General features: G+C 39.8%; 30 non-coding genes across 30 annotated transcripts; all 30 read right to left on the bottom strand.

Annotated features, from left to right (window-relative positions):
• Nucleotides 1-325: 325 nt before the first annotated feature.
• trnac-gca (transfer RNA cysteine (anticodon GCA)) lies at nt 326-397 on the bottom strand. The gene has a single exon. It is a non-coding gene; the product is annotated as a tRNA-Cys (tRNA).
• A 1,870-nt stretch (nt 398-2,267) lies between these two features.
• On the bottom strand, nt 2,268-2,339 carry trnac-gca (transfer RNA cysteine (anticodon GCA)). The gene has a single exon. It is a non-coding gene; the product is annotated as a tRNA-Cys (tRNA).
• A 408-nt stretch (nt 2,340-2,747) lies between these two features.
• Nucleotides 2,748-2,819, bottom strand: trnac-gca (transfer RNA cysteine (anticodon GCA)). Its single transcript has one exon. It is a non-coding gene; the product is annotated as a tRNA-Cys (tRNA).
• A 1,370-nt stretch (nt 2,820-4,189) lies between these two features.
• trnac-gca (transfer RNA cysteine (anticodon GCA)) lies at nt 4,190-4,261 on the bottom strand. The gene has a single exon. It is a non-coding gene; the product is annotated as a tRNA-Cys (tRNA).
• Nucleotides 4,262-4,910: 649 nt separating this feature from the next.
• Nucleotides 4,911-4,982, bottom strand: trnac-gca (transfer RNA cysteine (anticodon GCA)). Its single transcript has one exon. It is a non-coding gene; the product is annotated as a tRNA-Cys (tRNA).
• Nucleotides 4,983-5,280: 298 nt separating this feature from the next.
• Nucleotides 5,281-5,352, bottom strand: trnac-gca (transfer RNA cysteine (anticodon GCA)). The gene has a single exon. It is a non-coding gene; the product is annotated as a tRNA-Cys (tRNA).
• A 1,373-nt stretch (nt 5,353-6,725) lies between these two features.
• On the bottom strand, nt 6,726-6,797 carry trnac-gca (transfer RNA cysteine (anticodon GCA)). The gene has a single exon. It is a non-coding gene; the product is annotated as a tRNA-Cys (tRNA).
• Nucleotides 6,798-7,095: 298 nt separating this feature from the next.
• trnac-gca (transfer RNA cysteine (anticodon GCA)) lies at nt 7,096-7,167 on the bottom strand. The gene has a single exon. It is a non-coding gene; the product is annotated as a tRNA-Cys (tRNA).
• A 988-nt stretch (nt 7,168-8,155) lies between these two features.
• trnac-gca (transfer RNA cysteine (anticodon GCA)) lies at nt 8,156-8,227 on the bottom strand. Its single transcript has one exon. It is a non-coding gene; the product is annotated as a tRNA-Cys (tRNA).
• Nucleotides 8,228-8,635: 408 nt separating this feature from the next.
• On the bottom strand, nt 8,636-8,707 carry trnac-gca (transfer RNA cysteine (anticodon GCA)). Its single transcript has one exon. It is a non-coding gene; the product is annotated as a tRNA-Cys (tRNA).
• Nucleotides 8,708-10,076: 1,369 nt separating this feature from the next.
• Nucleotides 10,077-10,148, bottom strand: trnac-gca (transfer RNA cysteine (anticodon GCA)). The gene has a single exon. It is a non-coding gene; the product is annotated as a tRNA-Cys (tRNA).
• A 648-nt stretch (nt 10,149-10,796) lies between these two features.
• Nucleotides 10,797-10,868, bottom strand: trnac-gca (transfer RNA cysteine (anticodon GCA)). The gene has a single exon. It is a non-coding gene; the product is annotated as a tRNA-Cys (tRNA).
• Nucleotides 10,869-11,166: 298 nt separating this feature from the next.
• trnac-gca (transfer RNA cysteine (anticodon GCA)) lies at nt 11,167-11,238 on the bottom strand. Its single transcript has one exon. It is a non-coding gene; the product is annotated as a tRNA-Cys (tRNA).
• A 1,373-nt stretch (nt 11,239-12,611) lies between these two features.
• Nucleotides 12,612-12,683, bottom strand: trnac-gca (transfer RNA cysteine (anticodon GCA)). Its single transcript has one exon. It is a non-coding gene; the product is annotated as a tRNA-Cys (tRNA).
• A 408-nt stretch (nt 12,684-13,091) lies between these two features.
• Nucleotides 13,092-13,163, bottom strand: trnac-gca (transfer RNA cysteine (anticodon GCA)). The gene has a single exon. It is a non-coding gene; the product is annotated as a tRNA-Cys (tRNA).
• Nucleotides 13,164-13,700: 537 nt separating this feature from the next.
• On the bottom strand, nt 13,701-13,772 carry trnac-gca (transfer RNA cysteine (anticodon GCA)). Its single transcript has one exon. It is a non-coding gene; the product is annotated as a tRNA-Cys (tRNA).
• A 760-nt stretch (nt 13,773-14,532) lies between these two features.
• On the bottom strand, nt 14,533-14,604 carry trnac-gca (transfer RNA cysteine (anticodon GCA)). The gene has a single exon. It is a non-coding gene; the product is annotated as a tRNA-Cys (tRNA).
• Nucleotides 14,605-15,253: 649 nt separating this feature from the next.
• trnac-gca (transfer RNA cysteine (anticodon GCA)) lies at nt 15,254-15,325 on the bottom strand. Its single transcript has one exon. It is a non-coding gene; the product is annotated as a tRNA-Cys (tRNA).
• Nucleotides 15,326-15,626: 301 nt separating this feature from the next.
• trnac-gca (transfer RNA cysteine (anticodon GCA)) lies at nt 15,627-15,698 on the bottom strand. Its single transcript has one exon. It is a non-coding gene; the product is annotated as a tRNA-Cys (tRNA).
• Nucleotides 15,699-15,867: 169 nt separating this feature from the next.
• Nucleotides 15,868-15,939, bottom strand: trnac-gca (transfer RNA cysteine (anticodon GCA)). The gene has a single exon. It is a non-coding gene; the product is annotated as a tRNA-Cys (tRNA).
• A 760-nt stretch (nt 15,940-16,699) lies between these two features.
• trnac-gca (transfer RNA cysteine (anticodon GCA)) lies at nt 16,700-16,771 on the bottom strand. Its single transcript has one exon. It is a non-coding gene; the product is annotated as a tRNA-Cys (tRNA).
• A 646-nt stretch (nt 16,772-17,417) lies between these two features.
• On the bottom strand, nt 17,418-17,489 carry trnac-gca (transfer RNA cysteine (anticodon GCA)). Its single transcript has one exon. It is a non-coding gene; the product is annotated as a tRNA-Cys (tRNA).
• Nucleotides 17,490-17,790: 301 nt separating this feature from the next.
• trnac-gca (transfer RNA cysteine (anticodon GCA)) lies at nt 17,791-17,862 on the bottom strand. Its single transcript has one exon. It is a non-coding gene; the product is annotated as a tRNA-Cys (tRNA).
• Nucleotides 17,863-18,031: 169 nt separating this feature from the next.
• trnac-gca (transfer RNA cysteine (anticodon GCA)) lies at nt 18,032-18,103 on the bottom strand. The gene has a single exon. It is a non-coding gene; the product is annotated as a tRNA-Cys (tRNA).
• A 1,130-nt stretch (nt 18,104-19,233) lies between these two features.
• trnac-gca (transfer RNA cysteine (anticodon GCA)) lies at nt 19,234-19,305 on the bottom strand. The gene has a single exon. It is a non-coding gene; the product is annotated as a tRNA-Cys (tRNA).
• A 1,625-nt stretch (nt 19,306-20,930) lies between these two features.
• trnac-gca (transfer RNA cysteine (anticodon GCA)) lies at nt 20,931-21,002 on the bottom strand. The gene has a single exon. It is a non-coding gene; the product is annotated as a tRNA-Cys (tRNA).
• A 407-nt stretch (nt 21,003-21,409) lies between these two features.
• On the bottom strand, nt 21,410-21,481 carry trnac-gca (transfer RNA cysteine (anticodon GCA)). Its single transcript has one exon. It is a non-coding gene; the product is annotated as a tRNA-Cys (tRNA).
• A 298-nt stretch (nt 21,482-21,779) lies between these two features.
• Nucleotides 21,780-21,851, bottom strand: trnac-gca (transfer RNA cysteine (anticodon GCA)). Its single transcript has one exon. It is a non-coding gene; the product is annotated as a tRNA-Cys (tRNA).
• A 778-nt stretch (nt 21,852-22,629) lies between these two features.
• On the bottom strand, nt 22,630-22,701 carry trnac-gca (transfer RNA cysteine (anticodon GCA)). The gene has a single exon. It is a non-coding gene; the product is annotated as a tRNA-Cys (tRNA).
• A 169-nt stretch (nt 22,702-22,870) lies between these two features.
• trnac-gca (transfer RNA cysteine (anticodon GCA)) lies at nt 22,871-22,942 on the bottom strand. The gene has a single exon. It is a non-coding gene; the product is annotated as a tRNA-Cys (tRNA).
• Nucleotides 22,943-26,513: the final 3,571 nt, after the last annotated feature.

The following is a 26,513-nucleotide window of genomic DNA, read 5'->3' on the forward strand; positions in this document are numbered from 1 at the left end:
CAGAGTTGAACAGGAGAACCCTGCTACACAGTCAGTGATGACAAAGCAGAAACTGACAAATTATGACATGGGGGAGGACTATGGAGGGGGCATCTAGAGTTGAACTGGAGACCTCTTGATCTGCAGTCAAATGCTCTACCACTGAGCTATACCCTCTAAATTGGAAATGCTGAAAAAATCAACCTGTTTTTTTCAGGTTTGGTTACATGAAAACTAAATATTGACATTAGTTAAAAAGAAACAAGAGTCTTGTTTTTCAGCATATACCTTACTAAATTCAAAGCAATTGTAAATGAACAACATTGACTTAAAAGCGAAATACAGAAGGGGGCATCCAGAGTTGAACTGGAGACCTCTTGATCTGCAGTCAAATGCTCTACCACTGATCTATACCCCCTACTTTAGAAAACTGATGACATTATCCTGGTTTTTCCATGTTAGGGGGCAGATAGTTACAAAGAAACACGAGTCATGTTTTTTCAGCATACACCTAACTAAATTTAAAGCAACAGTAACTGAACAACAACTGATTTAGCAGTTATATACTTACGTGGTATTCTAGACTTGAACTGGAGACCTCTTGATCTGCAGTCAATTGTACTACTGCTGAACTACACCCCCATTATTAAGGAATGAAGAAAGCAACCTGATTTTTTTCAGGTTTGCTTCCAAGTAAAAGTCTTTTGGACAACGGTTGGCAAAAAACACGAGTCTGGTTTTTCAGTATACCCCTTACAAAATTAAAAGCAATAGCAAGTGAACAATACTGACTTGGCAGAGATGTAAAGGGGGCATCCAGATTTGAACTGGATTCCTCTTGATCTGCAGTCAAATGGTCTCCAACTGAGCTACACCCCCTACTGTGAACAACAGATATACTCAAGTTTTCAAAAATTCAAACGTTTGTTGACGTTATCTTTCTAGAAAGTTGCAAGGCATTTTTTAAACTGAAGAAGCTGTACACTGAAGAGCTAAACTTCAGCAAATTCACAAATGGAATATTGCAATGGTGTGCATTGCACTTCTCTTTTATGTGGACAGATAGATGGCAGTGGGGAATAAAACAGACATCCAGAGTTGATCAGGAGAACCCTGCTACACAGTCAATAATGAGGAAGCAGAGACTGCCAAGTTATGACATGGGGGAGGAACATGGAAGGGGCATCCAGAGTTGAACTGGAGACCTCCTCATCTGCAGTCAAATGGTCTCCAACTGAGCTACACCCCCTACTGTGAACAACAGATATACTCAAGTTTTCAAAAATTCAAACGTTTGTTGACGTTATCTTTCTAGAAAGTTGCAAGGCATTTTTTAAACTGAAGAAGCTGTACACTGAAGAGCTAAACTTCAGCAAATTCACAATTGGAATTTTGCAATGGTGTGCATTGCACTTCTCTTTTATTTGGACAGATAGATGGCAGTGGGGAATAAAACAGAGATCCAGAGTTGATCAGGAGAACCCTGCTACACAGTCAATAATGAGGAAGCAGAGACTGCCAAGTTATGACATGGGGGAGGAACATGGAAGGGGCATCCAGAGTTGAACTGGAGACCTCCTCATCTGCAGTCAAATGGTCTCCAACTGAGCTACACCCCCTACTGTGAACAACAGATATACTCAAGTTTTCAAAAATTCAAACGTTTGTTGACGTTATCTTTCTAGAAAGTTGCAAGGCATTTTTTAAACTGAAGAAGCTGTACACTGAAGAGCTAAACTTCAGCAAATTCACAATTGGAATTTTGCAATGGTGTGCATTGCACTTCTCTTTTATTTGGACAGATAGATGGCAGTGGGGAATAAAACAGAGATCCAGAGTTGATCAGGAGAACCCTGCTACACAGTCAATACTGAGGAAGCAGAGACTGCCAAGTTATGACATGGGGGAGGAACATGGAAGGGGCATCCAGAGTTGAACTGGAGACCTCCTCATCTGCAGTCAAATGGTCTCCAACTGAGCTACACCCCCTACTGTGAACAACAGATATACTCAAGTTTTCAAAAATTCAAACGTTTGTTGACGTTATCTTTCTAGAAAGTTGCAAGGCATTTTTTAAACTGAAGAAGCTGTACACTGAAGAGCTAAACTTCAGCAAATTCACAATTGGAATATTGCAATGGTGTGCATTGCACTTCTCTTTTATGTGGACAGATAGATGGCAGTGGGGAATAAAACAGACATCCAGAGTTGATCAGGAGAACCCTGCTACACAGTCAATAATGAGGAAGCAGAGACTGCCAAGTTATGACATGGGGGAGGAACATGGAAGGGGGCATCCAGAGTTGAACTGGAGACCTCTTGATCTGCAGTCAAATGCTCTACCACTGAGCTATACCCCCTACTTTAGAGAACAGATGACATTAACCTTGTTTTTCCATGTTAGGGGGCATGAAAAATAATTTTTGACAATAGCTAGAAAGAAATATGAGTCATGTTTTTCAGTATACACCTTACTAAATTTAAAGCAACAGTAACTGAACAACACTGATGTAGCAGTGATATACATAAGTGGTATTCTACAATTGAACTGGAGACCTCTTGATCTGCAGTCAATTGCACTACTGCTGAACTACACCCCCATTATTAAGGAATGAAGAAAGCAACCTGATTTTTTCAGGTTTGCTTCCAAGAAAAAGTATTTTGGACAATGGTTGGCAAAAAAGCACGAGTCTGGTTTTTCAGTATACACCTTACAAAATTAAAAGCAATAGCAAGTGAACAATACTGACTTGTCAGAGATGTAAAGAAGGGGGTATCCAGAATTGAACTGGAGACCTCTTGATCTGCAGTCAAATGCTCTACCACTGAGCTACACCCCCTACTGTGAACAACTCATACACTCAAGGTTTGAAAATTTCAAATGTTTGTTGGCGTTATCTTTCTAGAAAGTTGCAAGACATTGTTTAAACTGAAGAAGTTGTACACTGAAGAGCTAAACTTCAGCAAATTCACAATTGGAATATCGCAAAGGTGTGCATTGCACGTCTCTTTTATTTGGACAGATAGATGGCAGTGGGGAATAAAACAGACATCCAGAGTTGAACAGGATAACCCTGCTACACAGTCAGTGATGACAAAGCAGACACTGACAAATTATGACATGGGGGAGGACCATGGAGGGGGCATCCAGAGTTGAACTGGAGACCTCTTGATCTGCAGTGAAATGCTCTACCACTGAGCTATACACCCTAACTTGGAAATACTGAAAAAATCAACCTGTTTTTTTCAGGTTTGGTTACATGAAAACTAAATATTGACAATAGTTAAAAAGAAACAAGAGTCTTGTTTTTCAGCATATACCTTACTAAATTCAAAGCAATTGTAAATGAACAACATTGAAAGCAGCGATATACAGAAGGGGGCATCCAGAGTTGGACTGGAGACCTCTTGATCTGCAGTCAAATGCTCTACCACTGAGCTATACGCCCTACTTTAGAAAACTCATGACATTAACCTGGTTTTTCCATGTTAGGGGGCAGATAGTTACAAAGAAACACGAGTCATGTTTTTTCAGTATACGCTTAACTAAATTTAAAGCAACAGTAACTGAACAACAACTGATTTAGCAGTGATATACTTACATGGTATTCTAGACTTGAACTGGAGACCTCTTGATCTGCAGTCAATTGTACTACTGCTGAACTACACCCCCATTATTAAGGAATGAAGAAAGCAACCTGATTTTTTTCAGGTTTGCTTCCAAGTAAAAGTCTTTTGGACCACGGTTGGCAAAAAAACACGAGTCTGGTTATTCAGTATACCCCTTACAAAATTAAAAGCAATAGCAAGTGAACAATACTGACTTGGCAGAGATGTAAAGGGGGCATCCAGATTTGAACTGGAGACCTCTTGATCTGCAGTCAAATGGTCTCCAACTGAGCTACACCCCCTACTGTGAACAACACATATACTAAAGTTTTCAAAAATTCAAATGTTTGTTGGCCTTATCTTTCTAGAAAGTTGCAAGACATTGTTTAAACTGAAGAAGCTGTACACTGAAGAGCTAAACATCAGCAAATTCACAATTGGAATATTGCAATGGTGTGCATTGCACATCTCTTTAATGTGGACAGATAGATGGCAGTGGGGAATAAAACAGACATCGAGAGTTGATCAGGAGGACCCTGCTACACAGTCAAAAATGAGGAAGCAGAGACTGCCAATTTATGACATGGGGGAGGAACATGGAAGGAGGCATCCAGAGTTGAACTGGAGACCTCTTGATCTGCAGTCAAATGCTCTACCACTGAGCTATACCCCCTAACTTGGAAATACTGAAAAAATCAACCTATTTTTTTCAGGTTTGGTTACATGAAAACTAAATATTGACAATAGTTAAAAAGAAACAAGAGTCTTGTTTTTCAGCATATACCTTACTAAATTCAAAGCAATTGTAAATGAACAACATTGACTTAGAAGCGAAATATAGAAGGGGGCATCCAGGGTTGAACTGGAGACCTCTTGATCTGCAGTCAAATGCTCTACCACTGATCTATAGCCCCTACTTCAGAGAACAGATGACATTAACCTGGATTTTCCATGTTAGGGGGCATGAAAAATAATTTTTGACAATAGCTAGAAAGAAACATGAGTCATGTTTTTCAGTATACACCTTACTAAATTTAAAGCAACAGTAACTGAACAACACTGATGTAGCAGTGATATACATACATTGTATTCTAGAATGGAACTGGAGACCTCTTGATCTGCAGTCAATTGCACTACTGCTGAACTACACCCCCATTATTAAGGAATGAAGAAAGCAACCTGATTTTTTCAGGTTTGCTTCCAAGAAAAAGTATTTTGGACAATGGTTGGCAAAAAAACACGAGTCTGGTTTTTCAGTATACACCTTACAAAATTAAAAGCAATAGCAAGTGAACAATACTGACTTGTCAGAGATGTAAAGAAGGGGGTATCCAGAATTGAACTGGAGACCTCTTGATCTGCAGTCAAATGCTCTACCACTGAGCTACACCCCCTACTGTGAACAACTCATACACTCAAGGTTTGAAAAATTCAAATGTTTGTTGGCGTTATCTTTCTAGAAAGTTGCAAGACATTGTTTAAACTGAAGAAGCTGTACACTGAAGAGCTAAACTTCAGCAAATTCACAATTGGAATATCGCAAAGGTGTGCATTGCACGTCTCTTTTATGTGGACAGATAGATGGCAGTGGGGAATAAAACAGACATCCAGAGTTGAACAGGATAACCCTGCTACACAGTCAGTGATGACAAAGCAGACACTGACAAATTATGACATGGGGGAGGACCATGGAGGGGGCATCCAGAGTTGAACTGGAGACCTCTTGATCTGCAGTGAAATGCTCTACCACTGAGCTATACCCCCTAACTTGGAAATACTGAAAAAATCAACCTGTTTTTTTCAGGTTTGGTTACATGAAAACTAAATATTGACAATAGTTAAAAAGAAACAAGAGTCTTGTTTTTCAGCATATACCTTACTAAATTCAAAGCAATTGTAAATGAACAACATTGACTTACAATCGAAATACAGAAGGGGGCATCCAGAGTTGAACTGGAGACCTCTTGATCTGCAGTCAAATGCTTTACCACTGAGCAATACACCCTACTTTAGAAAATTGATGTCATTAACCTGGTTTTTCCATGTTAGGGGGCAGATAGTTACAAAGAAACACGAGTCATGTTTTTTCAGCATACACCTAACTAAATTTAAAGCAACAGTAACTGAACAACAACTGATTTAGCAGTGATATACTTACGTGGTATTCTAGACTTGAACTGGAGACCTCTTGATATGCAGTCAATTGTACTACTGCTGAACTACACCCCCATTATTAAGGAATGAAGAAAGCAACCTGATTTTTTTCAGGTTTGCTTCCAAATAAAACTCTTTTGGACAACGGTTGGCAACAAAACACGAGTCTGGTTTTTCAGTATACCCCTTACAAAATTAAAAGCAATAGCAAGTGAACAATACTGACTTGGCAGAGATGTAAAGGGGGCATCCAGATTTGAACTGGATACCTCTTGATCTGCAGTCAAATGGTCTCCAACTGAGCTACACCCCATAATGTGAACAACAGATATACTCAAGTTTTCAAAAATTCAAACGTTTGTTGACGTTATCTTTCTAGAAAGTTGCAAGGCATTTTTTAAACTGAAGAAGCTGTACACTGAAGAGCTAAACTTCAGCAAATTCACAAATGGAATATTGCAATGGTGTGCATTGCACTTCTCTTTTATGTGGACAGATAGATGGCAGTGGGGAATAAAACAGACATCCAGAGTTGATCAGGAGAACCCTGCTACACAGTCAATAATGAGGAAGCAGAGACTGCCAAGTTATGACATGGGGGAGGAACATGGAAGGGGGCATCCAGAGTTGAACTGGAGACCTCTTGATCTGCAGTCAAATGGTCTCCAACTGAGCTACACCCCCTACTGTGAACAACAGATATACTCAAGTTTTCAAAAATTCAAACGTTTGTTGACGTTATCTTTCTAGAAAGTTGCAAGGCATTTTTTAAACTGAAGAAGCTGTACACTGAAGAGCTAAACTTCAGCAAATTCACAATTGGAATATTGCAATGGTGTGCATTGCACTTCTCTTTTATGTGGACAGATAGATGGCAGTGGGGAATAAAACAAACATCCAGAGTTGATCAGGAGAACCCTGCTACACAGTCAATAATGAGGAAGCAGAGACTGCCAAGTTATGACATGGGGGAGGAACATGGAAGGGGGCATCCAGAGTTGAACTGGAGACCTCTTGATCTGCAGTCAAATGCTCTACCACTGAGCTACACCCCCTACTGTGAACAACTCATCCACTCAAGGTTTGAAAAATTCAAATGTTTGTTGGCGTTATCTTTCTAGAAAGTTGCAAGACATTGTTTAAACTGAAGAAGCTGTACACTGAAGAGCTAAACTTCAGCAAATTCACAATTGGAATATCGCAAAGGTGTGCATTGCACGTCTCTTTTATGTGGACAGATAGATGGCAGTGGGGAATAAAACAGACATCCAGAGTTGAACAGGAGAACCCTGTTACACAGTCAGTGATGACAAAGCAGAAACTGACAAATTATGACATGGGGGAGGACCATGGAGGGGGCATCCAGAGTTGAACTGGAGACCTCTTGATCTGCAGTCAAATGCTCTACCACTGAGCTATACCCCCTAACTTGGAAATACTGAAAAAATCAACCTGTTTTTTTCAGGTTTGATTACATGAAAACTAAATATTGACAATAGTTAAAAAGAAACAAGAGTCTTGTTTTTCAGCATATACCTTACTAAATTCAAAGCAATTGTAAATGAACAACATTGACTTAGAAGCGAAATACAGAAGGGGGCATCCAGAGGTGGACTGGAGACCTCTTGATCTGCAGTCAAATGCTCTACCACTGAGCTATACCCCCTACTTTAGAAAGCTGATGACATTAACCTGGTTTTTCCATGTTAGGGGGCAGATAGTTACAAAGAAACACGAGTCATGTTTTTTCAGCATACACCTAACTAAATTTAAAGCAACAGTAACTGAACAACAACTGATTTTGCAGTGATATACTTACGTGGTATTCTAGACTTGAACTGGAGACCTCTTGATCTGCAGTCAATTGTACTACTGCTGAACTACACCCCCATTATTAAGGAATGAAGAAAGCAACCTGATTTTTTTCAGGTTTGCTTCCAAGTAAAAGTCTTTTGGACAACGGTTGGCAAAGAACACGAGTCTGGTTTGTCAGTATACCCCTTACAAAATTAGTGAACAATACTGACTTGGCAGAGATGTAAAGGGGGCATCCAGATTTGAACTGGAGACCTCTTGATCTGCAGTCAAATGGTCTCCAACTGAGCTACACCCCCTACTGTGAACAACAGATATACTCAAGTTTTCAAAAATTCAAACGTTTGTTGACGTTATCTTTCTAGAAAGTTGCAAGGCATTTTTTAAACTGAAGAAGCTGTACACTGAAGAGCTAAACTTCAGCAAATTCACAATTGGAATATTGCAATGGTGTGCATTGCACTTCTCTTTTATGTGGACAGATAGATGGCAGTGGGGAATAAAACAGACATCCAGAGTTGATCAGGAGAACCCTGCTACACAGTCAATAATGAGGAAGCAGAGACTGCCAAGTTATGACATGGGGGAGGAACATGGAAGGGGGCATCCAGAGTTGAACTGGAGACCTCTTGATCTGCAGTCAAATGCTCTACCACTGAGCTATACCCCCTACTTTAGAGAACAGATGACATTAACCTTGTTTTTCCATGTTAGGGGGCATGAAAAATAATTTTTGACAATAGCTAGAAAGAAATATGAGTCATGTTTTTCAGTATACACCTTACTAAATTTAAAGCAACAGTAACTGAACAACACTGATGTAGCAGTGATATACATAAGTGGTATTCTACAATTGAACTGGAGACCTCTTGATCTGCAGTCAATTGCACTACTGCTGAACTACACCCCCATTATTAAGGAATGAAGAAAGCAACCTGATTTTTTCAGGTTTGCTTCCAAGAAAAAGTATTTTGGACAATGGTTGGCAAAAAAGCACGAGTCTGGTTTTTCAGTATACACCTTACAAAATTAAAAGCAATAGCAAGTGAACAATACTGACTTGTCAGAGATGTAAAGAAGGGGGTATCCAGAATTGAACTGGAGACCTCTTGATCTGCAGTCAAATGCTCTACCACTGAGCTACACCCCCTACTGTGAACAACTCATACACTCAAGGTTTGAAAATTTCAAATGTTTGTTGGCGTTATCTTTCTAGAAAGTTGCAAGACATTGTTTAAACTGAAGAAGTTGTACACTGAAGAGCTAAACTTCAGCAAATTCACAATTGGAATATCGCAAAGGTGTGCATTGCACGTCTCTTTTATTTGGACAGATAGATGGCAGTGGGGAATAAAACAGACATCCAGAGTTGAACAGGATAACCCTGCTACACAGTCAGTGATGACAAAGCAGACACTGACAAATTATGACATGGGGGAGGACCATGGAGGGGGCATCCAGAGTTGAACTGGAGACCTCTTGATCTGCAGTGAAATGCTCTACCACTGAGCTATACACCCTAACTTAAAATACTGAAAAAATCAACCTGTTTTTTTCAGGTTTGGTTACATGAAAACTAAATATTGACAATAGTTAAAAAGAAACAAGAGTCTTGTTTTTCAGCATATACCTTACTAAATTCAAAGCAATTGTAAATGAACAACATTGAAAGCAGCGATATACAGAAGGGGGCATCCAGAGTTGGACTGGAGACCTCTTGATCTGCAGTCAAATGCTCTACCACTGAGCTATACGCCCTACTTTAGAAAACTCATGACATTAACCTGGTTTTTCCATGTTAGGGGGCAGATAGTTACAAAGAAACACGAGTCATGTTTTTTCAGTATACGCTTAACTAAATTTAAAGCAACAGTAACTGAACAACAACTGATTTAGCAGTGATATACTTACATGGTATTCTAGACTTGAACTGGAGACCTCTTGATCTGCAGTCAATTGTACTACTGCTGAACTACACCCCCATTATTAAGGAATGAAGAAAGCAACCTGATTTTTTTCAGGTTTGCTTCCAAGTAAAAGTCTTTTGGACCACGGTTGGCAAAAAAACACGAGTCTGGTTATTCAGTATACCCCTTACAAAATTAAAAGCAATAGCAAGTGAACAATACTGACTTGGCAGAGATGTAAAGGGGGCATCCAGATTTGAACTGGAGACCTCTTGATCTGCAGTCAAATGGTCTCCAACTGAGCTACACCCCCTACTGTGAACAACACATATACTAAAGTTTTCAAAAATTCAAATGTTTGTTGGCCTTATCTTTCTAGAAAGTTGCAAGACATTGTTTAAACTGAAGAAGCTGTACACTGAAGAGCTAAACATCAGCAAATTCACAATTGGAATATTGCAATGGTGTGCATTGCACATCTCTTTAATGTGGACAGATAGATGGCAGTGGGGAATAAAACAGACATCGAGAGTTGATCAGGAGGACCCTGCTACACAGTCAAAAATGAGGAAGCAGAGACTGCCAATTTATGACATGGGGGAGGAACATGGAAGGAGGCATCCAGAGTTGAACTGGAGACCTCTTGATCTGCAGTCAAATGCTCTACCACTGAGCTATACCCCCTAACTTGGAAATACTGAAAAAATCAACCTATTTTTTTCAGGTTTGGTTACATGAAAACTAAATATTGACAATAGTTAAAAAGAAACAAGAGTCTTGTTTTTCAGCATATACCTTACTAAATTCAAAGCAATTGTAAATGAACAACATTGACTTAGAAGCGAAATATAGAAGGGGGCATCCAGGGTTGAACTGGAGACCTCTTGATCTGCAGTCAAATGCTCTACCACTGATCTATAGCCCCTACTTCAGAGAACAGATGACATTAACCTGGATTTTCCATGTTAGGGGGCATGAAAAATAATTTTTGACAATAGCTAGAAAGAAACATGAGTCATGTTTTTCAGTATACACCTTACTAAATTTAAAGCAACAGTAACTGAACAACACTGATGTAGCAGTGATATACATACATTGTATTCTAGAATGGAACTGGAGACCTCTTGATCTGCAGTCAATTGCACTACTGCTGAACTACACCCCATTATTAAGGAATGAAGAAAGCAACCTGATTTTTTCAGGTTTGCTTCCAAGAAAAAGTATTTTGGACAATGGTTGGCAAAAAAACACGAGTCTGGTTTTTCAGTATACACCTTACAAAATTAAAAGCAATAGCAAGTGAACAATACTGACTTGTCAGAGATGTAAAGAAGGGGGTATCCAGAATTGAACTGGAGACCTCTTGATCTGCAGTCAAATGCTCTACCACTGAGATACACCCCCTACTGTGAACAACTCATACACTCAAGGTTTGAAAAATTCAAATGTTTGTTGGCGTTATCTTTCTAGAAAGTTGCAAGACATTGTTTAAACTGAAGAAGCTGTACACTGAAGAGCTAAACTTCAGCAAATTCACAATTGGAATATCGCAAAGGTGTGCATTGCACGTCTCTTTTATGTGGACAGATAGATGGCAGTGGGGAATAAAACAGACATCCAGAGTTGAACAGGATAACCCTGCTACACAGTCAGTGATGACAAAGCAGACACTGACAAATTATGACATGGGGGAGGACCATGGAGGGGGCATCCAGAGTTGAACTGGAGACCTCTTGATCTGCAGTGAAATGCTCTACCACTGAGCTATACCCCCTAACTTGGAAATACTGAAAAAATCAACCTGTTTTTTTCAGGTTTGGTTACATGAAAACTAAATATTGACAATAGTTAAAAAGAAACAAGAGTCTTGTTTTTCAGCATATACCTTACTAAATTCAAAGCAATTGTAAATGAACAACATTGACTTACAATCGAAATACAGAAGGGGGCATCCAGAGTTGAACTGGAGACCTCTTGATCTGCAGTCAAATGCTTTACCACTGAGCAATACACCCTACTTTAGAAAATTGATGTCATTAACCTGGTTTTTCCATGTTAGGGGGCAGATAGTTACAAAGAAACACGAGTCATGTTTTTTCAGCATACACCTAACTAAATTTAAAGCAACAGTAACTGAACAACAACTGATTTAGCAGTGATATACTTACGTGGTATTCTAGACTTGAACTGGAGACCTCTTGATATGCAGTCAATTGTACTACTGCTGAACTACACCCCCATTATTAAGGAATGAAGAAAGCAACCTGATTTTTTTCAGGTTTGCTTCCAAATAAAACTCTTTTGGACAACGGTTGGCAACAAAACACGAGTCTGGTTTTTCAGTATACCCCTTACAAAATTAAAAGCAATAGCAAGTGAACAATACTGACTTGGCAGAGATGTAAAGGGGGCATCCAGATTTGAACTGGATACCTCTTGATCTGCAGTCAAATGGTCTCCAACTGAGCTACACCCCATAATGTGAACAACAGATATACTCAAGTTTTCAAAAATTCAAACGTTTGTTGACGTTATCTTTCTAGAAAGTTGCAAGGCATTTTTTAAACTGAAGAAGCTGTACACTGAAGAGCTAAACTTCAGCAAATTCACAAATGGAATATTGCAATGGTGTGCATTGCACTTCTCTTTTATGTGGACAGATAGATGGCAGTGGGGAATAAAACAGACATCCAGAGTTGATCAGGAGAACCCTGCTACACAGTCAATAATGAGGAAGCAGAGACTGCCAAGTTATGACATGGCGGAGGAACATGGAAGGGGGCATCCAGAGTTGAACTGGAGACCTCTTGATCTGCAGTCAAATGGTCTCCAACTGAGCTACACCCCCTACTGTGAACAACAGATATACTCAAGTTTTCAAAAATTCAAACGTTTGTTGACGTTATCTTTCTAGAAAGTTGCAAGGCATTTTTTAAACTGAAGAAGCTGTACACTGAAGAGCTAAACTTCAGCAAATTCACAATTGGAATATTGCAATGGTGTGCATTGCACTTCTCTTTTATGTGGACAGATAGATGGCAGTGGGGAATAAAACAAACATCCAGAGTTGATCAGGAGAACCCTGCTACACAGTCAATAATGAGGAAGCAGAGACTGCCAAGTTATGACATGGGGGAGGAACATGGAAGGGGGCATCCAGAGTTGAACTGGAGACCTCTTGATCTGCAGTCAAATGCTCTACCACTGAGCTATACCCCCTACTTTAGAGAACAGATGACATTAACCTTGTTTTTCCATGTTAGGGGGCATGAAAAATAATTTTTGACAATAGCTAGAAAGAAATATGAGTCATGTTTTTCAGTATACACCTTACTAAATTTAAAGCAACAGTAACTGAACAACACTGATGTAGCAGTGATATACATAAGTGGTATTCTACAATTGAACTGGAGACCTCTTGATCTGCAGTCAATTGCACTACTGCTGAACTACACCCCCATTATTAAGGAATGAAGAAAGCAACCTGATTTTTTCAGGTTTGCTTCCAAGAAAAAGTATTTTGGACAATGGTTGGCAAAAAAGCACGAGTCTGGTTTTTCAGTATACACCTTACAAAATTAAAAGCAATAGCAAGTGAACAATACTGACTTGTCAGAGATGTAAAGAAGGGGGTATCCAGAATTGAACTGGAGACCTCTTGATCTGCAGTCAAATGCTCTACCACTGAGCTACACCCCCTACTGTGAACAACTCATACACTCAAGGTTTGAAAATTTCAAATGTTTGTTGGCGTTATCTTTCTAGAAAGTTGCAAGACATTGTTTCAACTGAAGAAGCTGTACACTGAAGAGCTAAACTTCAGCAAATTCACAATTGGAATATCGCAAAGGTGTGCATTGCACGTCTCTTTTATGTGGACAGATAGATGGCAGTGGGGAATAAAACAGACATCCAGAGTTGAACAGGATAACCCTGCTACACAGTCAGTGATGACAAAGCAGACACTGACAAATTATGACATGGGGGAGGACCATGGAGGGGGCATCCAGAGTTGAACTGGAGACCTCTTGATCTGCAGTGAAATGCTCTACCACTGAGCTATACACCCTAACTTGGAAATACTGAAAAAATCAACCTGTTTTTTTCAGGTTTGGTTACATGAAAACTAAATATTGACAATAGTTAAAAAGAAACAATAGTCTTGTTTTTCAGCATATACCTTACTAAATTCAAAGCAATTGTAAATGAACAACATTGAAAGCAGCGATATACAGAAGGGGGCATCCAGAGTTGGACTGGAGACCTCTTGATCTGCAGTCAAATGCTCTACCACTGAGCTATACCCCCTACATTAGAAAACTGATGACATTAACCTGGTTTTTCCATGTTAGGGGGCAGATAGTTACAAAGAAACACGAGTCATGTTTTTTCAGTATACGCTTAACTAAATTTAAAGCAACATTAACTGAACAACAACTGATTTAGCAGTGATATACTTACATGGTATTCTAGACTTGAACTGGAGACCTCTTGATCTGCAGTCAATTTTACTACTGCTGAACTACACCCCCATTATTAAGGAATGAAGAAAGCAACCTGATTTTTTTCAGGTTTGCTTCCAAGTAAAAGTCTTTTGGACCCCGGTTGGCAAAAAAACACGAGTCTGGTTTTTCAGTATACCCCTTACAAAATTAAAAGCAATAGCAAGTGAACAATACTGACTTGGCAGAGATGTAAAGGGGGCATCCAGATTTGAACTGGAGACCTCTTGATCTGCAGTCAAATGGTCTCCAACTGAGCTACACCCCTACTGTGAACAACACATATACTAAAGTTTTCAAAAATTCAAATGTTTGTTGGCCTTATCTTTCTAGAAAGTTGCAAGACATTGTTTAAACTGAAGAAGCTGTACACTGAAGAGCTAAACATCAGCAAATTCACAATTGGAATATTGCAATGGTGTGCATTGCACATCTCTTTAATGTGGACAGATAGATGGCAGTGGGGAATAAAACAGACATCGAGAGTTGATCAGGAGGACCCTGCTACACAGTCAAAAATGAGGAAGCAGAGACTGCCAATTTATGACATGGGGGAGGAACATGGAAGGAGGCATCCAGAGTTGAACTGGAGACCTCTTGATCTGCAGTCAAATGCTCTACCACTGAGCTATACCCCCTAACTTGGAAATGCTGAAAAAATCAACCTATTTTTTTCAGGTTTGGTTACATGAAAACTAAATATTAACAATAGTTAAAAAGAAACAAGAGTCTTGTTTTTCAGCATATACCTAACTAAATTCAAAGCAATTGTAAATGAACAACATTGACTTAGAAGCGAAATACAGAAGGGGGCATCCAGAGTTGAACTGGAGACCTCTTGATCTGCAGTCAAATGCTCTACCACTGATCTATAGCCCCTACTTCAGAGAACAGATGACATTAACCTGGATTTTCCATGTTAGGGGGCATGAAAAATAATTTTTGACAATAGCTAGAAAGAAACATGAGTCATGTTTTTCAGTATACACCTTACTAAATTTAAAGCAACAGTAACTGAACAACACTGATGTAGCAGTGATATACATACATTGTATTCTAGAATGGAACTGGAGACCTCTTGATCTGCAGTCAATTGCACTACTGCTGAACTACACCCCCATTATTAAGGAATGAAGAAAGCAACCTGATTTTTTCAGGTTTGCTTCCAAGAAAAAGTATTTTGGACAATGGTTGGCAAAAAAACACGAGTCTGGTTTTTCAGTATACACCTTACAAAATTAAAAGCAATAGCAAGTGAACAATACTGACTTGTCAGAGATGTAAAGAAGGGGGTATCCAGAATTGAACTGGAGACCTCTTGATCTGCAGTCAAATGCTCTACCACTGAGCTACACCCCCTACTGTGAACAACTCATACACTCAAGGTTTGAAAAATTCAAATGTTTGTTGGCGTTATCTTTCTAGAAAGTTGCAAGACATTGTTTAAACTGAAGAAGCTGTACACTGAAGAGCTAAACTTCAGCAAATTCACAATTGGAATATCGCAAAGGTGTGCATTGCACGTCTCTTTTATGTGGACAGATAGATGGCAGTGGGGAATAAAACAGACATCATCCAGAGTTGAACAGGAGAACCCTGCTACACAGTCAGTGATGACAAAGCAGAAACTGACAAATTATGACATGGGGGAGGACCATGGAGGGGGCATCCCGAGTTGAACTGGAGACCTCTTGATCTGCAGTCAAAAGCTCTACCACTGAGCTATACCCCCTAACTTGGAAATACTGAAAAAATCAACCTGTTTTTTTCAGTTTTGGCTACATGAAAACTAAATATTGACAATAGTTAAAAAGAAACAAGAGTCTTGTTTTTCAGCATATACCTTACTAAATTCAAAGCAATTGTAAATGAACAACATTGACTTACAATCGAAATACAGAAGGGGGCATCCAGAGTTGAACTGGAGACCTCTTGATCTGCAGTCAAATGCTTTACCACTGAGCAATACCCCCTACTTTAGAAAACTGATGTCATTAACCTGGTTTTTCCATGTTAGGGGGCAGATAGTTACAAAGAAACACGAGTCATGTTTTTTCAGCATACACCTAACTAAATTTAAAGCAACAGTAACTGAACAACAACTGATTTAGCAGTGATATACTTACGTGGTATTCTAGACTTGAACTGGAGACCTCTTGATCTGCAGTCAATTGTACTACTGCTGAACTACACCCCCATTAATAAGGAATGAAGAAAGCAACCTGATTTTTTTCAGGTTTGCTTCCAAATAAAAGTCTTTTGGACAACGGTTGGCAACAAAACACAAGTCTGGTTTTTCAGTATACCCCTTACAAAATTAAAAGCAATAGCAAGTGAACAATACTGACTTGGCAGAGATGTAAAGGGGGCATCCAGATTTGAACTGGAGACCTCTTGATCTGCAGGCAAATGGTCTCCAACTGAGCTACACCCCTACTGTGAACAACACATATACTAAAGTTTTCAAAAATTCAAATGTTTGTTGGCGTTATCTTTCTAGAAAGTTGCAAGACATTGTTTAAACTGAAGAAGCTGTACACTGAAGAGCTAAACATCAGCAAATTCACAATTGGAATATTGCAATGGTGTGCATTGCACATCTCTTTAATGTGGACAGATAGATGGCAGTGGGGAATAAAACAGACATCGAGAGTTGATCAGGAGGACCCTGCTACACAGTCAAAAATGAGGAAGCAGAGACTGCCAATTTATGACATGGGGGAGGAACATGGAAGGAGGCATCCAGAGTTGAACTGGAGACCTCTTGATCTGCAGTCAAATGCTCTACCACTTAGCTATACCCCCTAACTTGGAAATACTGAAAAAATCAACCTATTTTCTTCAGGTTTGGTTACATGAAAACTAAATATTGACAATAGTTAAAAAGAAACAAGAGTCTTGTTTTTCAGCATATACCTAACTAAATTCAAAGGAATTGTAAATGAACAACATTGACTTAGAAGCGAAATACAGAAGGGGGCATCCAGAGTTGAACTGGAGACCTCTTGATCTGCAGTCAAATGCTCTACCACTGATCTATAGCCCCTACTTCAGAGAACAGATGACATTAACCTGGATTTTCCATGTTAGGGGGCATGAAAAATAATTTTTGACAATAGCTAGAAAGAAACATGAGTCATGTTTTTCAGTATACACCTTACTAAATTTAAAGCAACAGTAACTGAACAACACTGATGTAGCAGTGATATACATACATTGTATTCTAGAATGGAACTGGAGACCTCTTGATCTGCAGTCAATTGCACTACTGCTGAACTACACCCCCATTTTTAAGGAATGAAGAAAGCAACCTGATTTTTTCAGGTTTGCTTCCAAGAAAAAGTATTTTGGACAATGGTTGGCAAAAAAACACGAGTCTGGTTTTTCAGTATACACCTTACAAAATTAAAAGCAATAGCAAGTGAACAATACTGACTTGGCAGAGATGTAAAGGGGGCATCCAGATTAGAACTGGAGACCTCTTGATCTGCAGTCAAATGCTCTTCCACTGAGCTACACCCCCTACTGTGAACAACTCATACACTCAAGGTTTGAAAAATTCAAATGTTTGTTGGCGTTATCTTTCTAGAAAGTTGCAAGACATTGTTTAAACTGAAGAAGCTGTACACTGAAGAGCTAAACTTCAGCAAATTCACAATTGGAATATCGCAAAGGTGTGCATTGCACGTCTCTTTTATGTGGACAGATAGATGGCAGTGGGGAATAAAACAGACATCATCCAGAGTTGAACAGGAGAACCCTGCTACACAGTCAGTGATGACAAAGCAGAAACTGACAAATTATGACATGGGGGAGGACCATGGAGGGGGCATCCCGAGTTGAACTGGAGACCTCTTGATCTGCAGTCAAAAGCTCTACCACTGAGCTATACCCCCTAACTTGGAAATACTGAAAAAATCAACCTGTTTTTTTCAGTTTTGGCTACATGAAAACTAAATATTGACAATAGTTAAGAAGAAACAAGAGTCTTGTTTTTCAGCATATACCTTACTAAATTCAAAGCAATTGTAAATGAACAACATTGACTTACAATCGAAATACAGAAGGGGGCATCCAGAGTTGAACTGGAGACCTCTTGATCTGCAGTCAAATGCTTTACCACTGAGCAATACCCCCTACTTTAGAAAACTGATGTCATTAACCTGGTTTTTCCATGTTAGGGGGCAGATAGTTACAAAGAAACACGAGTCATGTTTTTTCAGCATACACCTAACTAAATTTAAAGCAACAGTAACTGAACAACAACTGATTTAGCAGTGATATACTTACGTGGTATTCTAGACTTGAACTGGAGACCTCTTGATCTGCAGTCAATTGTACTACTGCTGAACTACACCCCCATTAATAAGGAATGAAGAAAGCAACCTGATTTTTTTCAGGTTTGCTTCCAAATAAAAGTCTTTTGGACAACGGTTGGCAAGAAAACACAAGTCTGGTTTTTCAGTATACCCCTTACAAAATTAAAAGCAATAGCAAGTGAACAATACTGACTTGGCAGAGATGTAAAGGGGGCATCCAGATTTGAACTGGAGACCTCTTGATCTGCAGGCAAATGGTCTCCAACTGAGCTACACCCCTACTGTGAACCACAGATATACTCAAGTTTTCAAAAATTCAAACGTTTGTTGACGTTATCTTTCTAGAAAGTTGCAAGGCATTTTTTAAACTGAAGAAGCTGTACACTGAAGAGCTAAACTTCAGCAAATTCACAAATGGAATATTGCAATGGTGTGCATTGCACTTCTCTTTTATGTGGACAGATAGATGGCAGTGGGGAATAAAACAGACATCCAGAGTTGATCAGGAGAACCCTGCTACACAGTCAATAATGAGGAAGCAGAGACTGCCAAGTTATGACATGGGGGAGGAACATGGAAGGGGGCATCCAGAGTTGAACTGGAGACCTCTTGATCTGCAGTCAAATGGTCTCCAACTGAGCTACACCCCCTACTGTGAACAACAGATATACTCAAGTTTTCAAAAATTCAAACGTTTGTTGACGTTATCTTTCTAGAAAGTTGCAAGGCATTTTTTAAACTGAAGAAGCTGTACACTGAAGAGCTAAACTTCAGCAAATTCACAAATGGAATATTGCAATGGTGTGCATTGCACTTCTCTTTTATGTGGACAGATAGATGGCAGTGGGGAATAAAACAGACATCCAGAGTTGATCAGGAGAACCCTGCTACACAGTCAATAATGAGGAAGTAGAGACTGCCAAGTTATGACATGGGGGAGGAACATGGAAGGGGCATCCAGAGTTGAACTGGAGACCTCTTGATCTGCAGTCAAATGCTCTACCACTGAGCTATACCCCCTACTTTAGAGAACGGCTGACATTAACCTGGTTTTTCCATGTTAGGGGGCATGAAAAATAATTTTTGACAATAGCTAGAAAGAAATATGAGTCATGTTTTTCAGTATACACCTTACTAAATTTAAAGCAACAGTAACTGAACAACACTGATGTAGCAGTGATATACATACGTGGTATTCTAGAATTGAACTGGAGACCTCTTGATCTGCAGTCAATTGTACTACTGCTGAACTACACCCCCATTATTAAGGAATGAAGAAAGCAACCTGATTTTTTCAGGTTTGCTTCCAAGAAAAAGTATTTTGGACAATGGTTGGCAAAAAAACACGAGTCTGGTTTTTCAGTATACACCTTACAAAATTAAAAGCAATAGCAAGTGAACAATACTGACTTGGCAGAGATGTAAAGGGGGCATCCAGATTTGAACTGGAGACCTCTTGATCTGCAGTCAAATGGTCTCCAACTGAGCTACACCCCTACTGTGAACAACACTTATACTAAAGTTTTCAAAAATTCAAATGTTTGTTGGCATTATCTTTCTAGAAAGTTGCAAGACATTGTTTAAACTGAAGAAGCTGTACACTGAAGAGCTAAACTTCAGCAAATTCACAATTGGAATATTGCAATGGTGTGCATTGCACATCTCTTTTATGTGGACAGATAGATGGCAGTGGGAATAAAACAGACATCTAGAGTTGATCAGGAGAACCCTGCTACACAGTCAGTAATGAGAAAGCAGAGACTGACAAGTTATTACATTGGGGAGGAACATGGAAGGGGGCATCCAGAGTTGACCTGGAGACCTCTTGATCTACAGACAAATGCTCTACCACTGAGCTATACCCCCCACTTTGGAGAACAGATGACATTAACCTGGTTTTTCCATGTTAGGGGGCATGAAAAATAATTTTTGACAATAGCTAGAAAGAAACATGAGTCATGTTTTTCAGTATACACCTTACTAAATTTAAAGCAACAGTAACTGGACAACACTGACTTAGCAGTGATATACTTACGTGGTATTCTAGAATTGAACTGGAGACCTCTTGATCTGCAATCAATTGCACTACTGCTGAACTACACCCCCTTTAATAAGGATGAAGAAAGCAACCTGATTTTTTTCAGGTTTGCTTCCAAGAAAAAGTATTTTGGACAACGGTTGGCAAAAAAACACGAGTCTGGTTTTTCAGTATACACCTTACAAAATTAAAAGCAATAGCAAGTGAACAATACTGACTTGGCAGAGATGTAAATAAGGGGTCATCCAGATTTGAACTGGAGACCTCTTGATCTGCAGTCAAATGGTCTCCAACTGAGCTACACCCCCTACTGTGAACAACACATATACTCAAGTTTTCAAAAATTCAAATATTTGTTGGCGTTATCTTTCTAGAAAGTTGCAAGGCATTTTTTAAACTGAAGAAGCTGTACACTGAAGAGCTAAATTTCAGCAAATTCACAATTGGAATATTGCAATGGTGTGCATTGCACTTCTCTTTTATTTGGACAGATAGATGGCAGTGGGGAATATAACAGTCATCCAGAGTTGAACAGGAGAACCCTGCTAAACAGTCAGTGATGAGGAAGCAGAAACTGACAAGTTATGACATGGGGGAGGAACATGGAAGGGGGCATCAAGAGTTGAACTGGAGACCTCTTGATCTGCAGTCAAATGCTCTACCACTGAGCTATACCCCCTACTATAGAGAACAGATGACATTAATCTGGTTTTTCCATGTTAGGGGGCATTAAAAATAATTTTTGACAATAGCTAGAAAGAAACATGAGTCATGTTTTTCAGTATACACCTTACTAAATTTAAAGCAACAGTAACTGAACAACACTGATGTAGCAGTGATACACATACGTGGTATTCTAGAATTGAACTGGAGACCTCTTGATCTGCAGTCAATTGCACTACTGCTGAACTACACCCCCATTATTAAGGAATGAAGAAAGCAACCTGATTTTTTCAGGTTTGCTTCCAAGAAAAAGTATTTTGGACAATGGTTGGCAAAAAACACGAGTCTGGTTTTTCAGTAGACACCTTACAAAATTAAAAGCAATAGCAAGTGAACAATACTGACTTGTCAGAGATGTAAAGAAGGGGGTATCCAGAATTGAACTGGAGACCTCTTGATCTGCAGTCAAATGCTCTACCACTGAGCTACACCCCCTACTGTGAACAACTCATACACTCAAGGTTTGAAAAATTCAAATGTTTGTTGGCGTTATCTTTCTAGAAAGTTGCAAGACATTGTTTAAACTGAAGAAGCTGTAGACTGAAGAGCTAAACTTCAGCAAATTCACAATTGGAATATCGCAAAGGTGTGCATTGCACTTCTCTTTTATGTGGACAGATAGATGGCAGTGGGGAATAAAACAGACATCCAGAGTTGAACAGGAGAACCCTGCAACACAGTCAGTGATGACAAAGCAGAAACTGACAAATTATGACATGGGGGAGGACCATGGAGGTGGCATACAGAGTTGAACTGGAGACCTCTTGATCTGCAGTCAAATGCTCTACCACTGAGCTATACCCCCTAACTTGGAAATACTGAAAAAAATCAACCTGTTTTTTTCAGGTTTGGTTACATGAAAACTAAATATTGACAATAGTTAAAAAGAAACAAGAGTCTTGTTTTTCAGCATATACCTTACTAAATTCAAAGCAATTGTAAATGAACAACATTGACTTAGAAGCGAAATACAGAAGGGGGCATCCAGAGTTGAACTGGAGACCTCTTGATCTGCAGTCAATTGTACTACTGCTGAACTACACCCCCATTATTAAGGAATGAAGAAAGCAACCTGATTTTTTTCAGGTTTGCTTCCAAGTAAAAGTCTTTTGGACCACGGTTGGCAAAAAAACACGAGTCTGGTTTTTCAGTATACCCCTTACAAAATTAAAAGCAATAGCAAGTGAACAATACTGACTTGGCAGAGATGTAAAGGGGGCATCCAGATTTGAACTGGAGACCTCTTGATCTGCAGTCAAATGGTCTCCAACTGAGCTACACCCCTACTGTGAACAACAGATATACTCAAGTTTTCAAAAATTCAAACGTTTGTTGACGTTATCTTTCTAGAAAGTTGCAAGGCATTTTTTAAACTGAAGAAGCTGTACACTGAAGAGCTAAACTTCAGCAAATTCACAAATGGAATATTGCAATGGTGTGCATTGCACTTCTCTTTTATGTGGACAGATAGATGGCAGTGGGGAATAAAACAGACATCCAGAGTTGATCAGGAGAACCCTGCTACACAGTCAATAATGAGGAAGCAGAGACTGCCAAGTTATGACATTGGGGAGGAACATGGAAGGGGGCATCCAGAGTTGAACTGGAGACCTCTTGATCTGCAGTCAAATGCTCTACCACTGAGCTATACCCCCTAACTTGGAAATGCTGAAAAAATCAACCTATTTTTTTCAGGTTTGGTTACATGAAAACTAAATATTGACAATAGTTAAAAAGAAACAAGAGTCTTGTTTTTCAGCATATACCTTACTAAATTCAAAGCAATTGTAAATGAACAACATTGAATTAGAAGCGAAATACAGAAGGGGGCATCCAGAGTTGAACTGGAGACCTCTTGATTTGCAGTCAAATGCTCTACCACTGAGCTATACCCCCTACTTTAGAAAACTGATGACATTAACCTGGTTTTTCCATGTTAGGGGGCAGATAGTTAAAAAAGAAACACGAGTCATGTTTTTTCAGCATACACCTAACTATATCTAAAGCAACAGTAACTGAACAACAACTGATTTAGCAGTGATATACTTACGTGGTATTCTAGACTTGAACTGGAGACCTCTTGATCTGCAGTCAATTGCACTACTGCTGAACTACACCCCCATTATTAAGGAATGAAGAAAGCAACCTGATTTTTTTCAGGTTTGCTTCCAAGAAAAAGTCTTTTGGACAACGATTGGCAAAAAAACACGAGTCTGATTTTTCAGTATACACCTTACAAAATTAAAAGCAATAGCAAGTGAACAATACTAACTTGGCAGAGATGTAAAGAAGGGGGCATCCAGATTTGAACTGGAGACCTCTTGATCTGCAGTCAATTGGTCTCCAACTGAGCTACACCCCCTACTGTGAACAACATATATACTCAAGTTCTCAAAAATTCAAATGTTTGTTGGCGTTATCTTTCTAGAAAGTTGCAAGGCATTTTTTAAACTGTAGAAGCTGTACACTGAAGAGCTATACTTCAGCAAATTCACAATTGGACTATTGCAATGGTGTGCATTACACTTCTCTTTTATTTGGACAGATAGATGGCAGTGCAGAATATTACAGTCATCCAGAGTTGAACAGGAGCACCCTGCTAAACAGTCAGTGATGAGGAAGCTCAAACTGACAAGGTATGACATGGGGGAGGAACATGGAAGGGGGCATCCAGAGTTGAACTGGAGACCTCTTTATCTGCAGTCAAATGCTCTACCACTGAGCTACAACCCCTACTGCAGGGGTGGGCAATTATTTTTTCCATGGGGCCACATGAGAAATAGAAAATATTGTGGAGGGCCAGGCCAAAAGGCTGAAGTCAATTATGCATAATATTAATGGCATTTCTTTATAAAAAGCAGTAAATACCATTGTTTCTTCAAGCTGGTAAGAGTAGACTATATGTTATAAATGAGCAAAAAGGAAAAAGTGAGGTTGTCTTACAAAAATGTGATTTATTCAAATTTCCCAAGGCAATGGTAAACAAAGTGTGCGCATTTGGTTTTTGTTAAACATTTGTGACTTATATTAGTTAACAGTTTCAGTCACATTCACTCCAAAACACATTCTGAGTTTCAAATATTGTTGGAAAGAGGTTCTTAGCATTCTACAGACACACAGTATTGTCTGTAAAATAAAATCACTGAACTGTGATCTTGAGAAAGAGGTTTAAAAAAAGTGTCCCAGTTCACTGCTAGTTGCCTACATTTGTGGTCCAAACACCTTATTTTGTGTTTTTAAGCAATTTTTTTCTTATTCAGTGAGAGAAATCTAGTCTCTGCTGGGCTTTAACGAGTGCATCAAAGTCAGGTTGAATGTCTGAGGTGGAGAAGCGAAGCACAGCTGACTAATGATCATCAGTGAGAGAGGATCTATACCTGGATTTTGTAAACTTCATCATTGAAAATGTTTGTTCACAAATGTAGGTAGAGCTGAAGAGAACCAACATCTTCTGAGCATGTCTCTTCAGGTTTGGAAAGTCCTCCTTAAGAGAAGAGTAGAAATCCAGCAGAGATCCTGAATCTCTGCTTTCAAGTCCCAAACCCTCTTCAGCACTTTCCCCAGGCTGAGCCAGCTGACAGCTGTGTGGAGTCCTCCAAAAGAGCCACAAACTGTCTGTGATCCATTGCCCGCGCCCTGATGAAGTTTATTATTTTAGTAACAACATCAGTAACATGGTTGATTTTTAGCACTGACTTGCACAACACATGTTGGTGTATAATACAATGCAAAAACACCTATTTTTGATCTGCATCGATTTCTGTCACTTTATCTTGCATGCGTTTCAAAAGTCCGACATTTTCCCCTGTAAAGCCGGGCGTACACTGTGCGACTTTTTCACTCGCAGCGTTCAGCTTCAGCTCAAACTGTACGACTTCCCCGCAGAGCAGATCTCACGAGTCATGTGCTCACACTGTACGACCCAGTTCTCGTATGCGACCTGACTGCTCACGCTGTACGTCTGGTAGCAACACTTCGGCCCTAAAAATGTGCTAAAAATAGCAGTTTTTACTCAACACGTCAGACTTGTTTGTCTTGTCTTGCCTGTTGTCCTTCGGGAGTGCTGCAGGAGGACACAGGGATTTATGGGGGATGGATGAGGAAAACGAAATAAAGAAAGTAAATCTGTGTTTTGTGATCAGTTTAATTTGACATGAACACGACAAACACGCTTTCTTGACAATCTTTGTGGGTAAAAAAAACGTGTAGAAACAAAAACGAACAGCGTGTGTTATTAGGGAAATAGCGAGCGACCGGCGTTGATGCAGGATTGTGCATGCGACGTGAGCGGTTCTGATACTTTTTGGGTCGCAGCTGCTCGCAGCGCCGCTTCAACAGTGCGATACCCTCACGAGGGACGAGCGAAATATTAAACACACCAGAAGTCCGTGCGACCACACGACTGCTGATCGGCGGCTGGTCACGTGGTGTTAATCGCCTCTCGTAACCCCCTGTACACTACACGGCCGCTCGGCGCAAAACTCGCCCCGATGTCGTGGCTTCTCGCACGACTGGAAAATCGGCTCAAAAAAGTGAAAAAGTCGCACAGTGTACGCCCGGCTTAAGATTTGGACAACCGTCTGTTGTGACACCTGACAGTCTCTCCCATTTCAATCCCAGAGTGTCCGTGCACGCATTTACCTCTGTAAAAAGATCACTCCCTGTCGTTGTCCCTTTCATCGACCGCATTGCTGCCCGCTCCTCTGTGAGCTTGAAGTCCGTTATCCCCGGACAAATACGAGCAGCTGGGCTGTGTCCCGGACATCACAGCTCCCGTCTAATGAGAAAAAGTCCAAACTTGCCACTTCACGTTGCAGCTGAAGCTCCAGGTTCCCCGCAATGTCCTCGATCCTCCTGGTCACGGTTCACCTGGACAGCGGGATTTGCTCAAATGCGCCTTTTTTTTCAGGGCATATTAGTGCGGCAGAGTCCACCATGCACTCTTTGACAAACTCTCCCTCCGAAAACGGCTTGCTGTTTTTAGCTATTTTGTGGGATATATCACAAAGCTGGTCCTGGTTGCTGCATCCCTGGATGTGTGAAGCTTAGTAAAAAAGCCTTGCTGCTTTTGCAACTTTGCTAGCAAAGCTTCGGATGTCCGTGCCCTCTCAGCATCAGACAAGTTCTTGTATTTTTCTGAGTGTTTCTTGTCGTAATGCCGACTCAAATTGTAGTCCTTAAACACGGCAATCTCCTCCCCGCAAACCAAACACACGGCTTTACCTCCGACTTCAGTAAAAAAAATACTTAGCAGTCCAATTTTTGTTGAAAATCCTGTATTTGGCATCTTACTTTTTTTTTTTTTGCATGAGCGGACATTTCTCAGGCTACAATCACCATGTCAACCGCGGGCACTTGTTGCTATACGTATTGCGTCATTGTGCACGTAAAAAACAACTTCAAAATAAAAGCAATGCAGCCTTAGCCCATGCATGAGGTAAAATGAGAAAATACATTTATTTTGTAA

This window comes from Nothobranchius furzeri, chromosome 9 (genome assembly GCF_043380555.1).
Source record: "Nothobranchius furzeri strain GRZ-AD chromosome 9, NfurGRZ-RIMD1, whole genome shotgun sequence".
Classification (NCBI taxonomy): domain Eukaryota; kingdom Metazoa; phylum Chordata; class Actinopteri; order Cyprinodontiformes; family Nothobranchiidae; genus Nothobranchius; species Nothobranchius furzeri.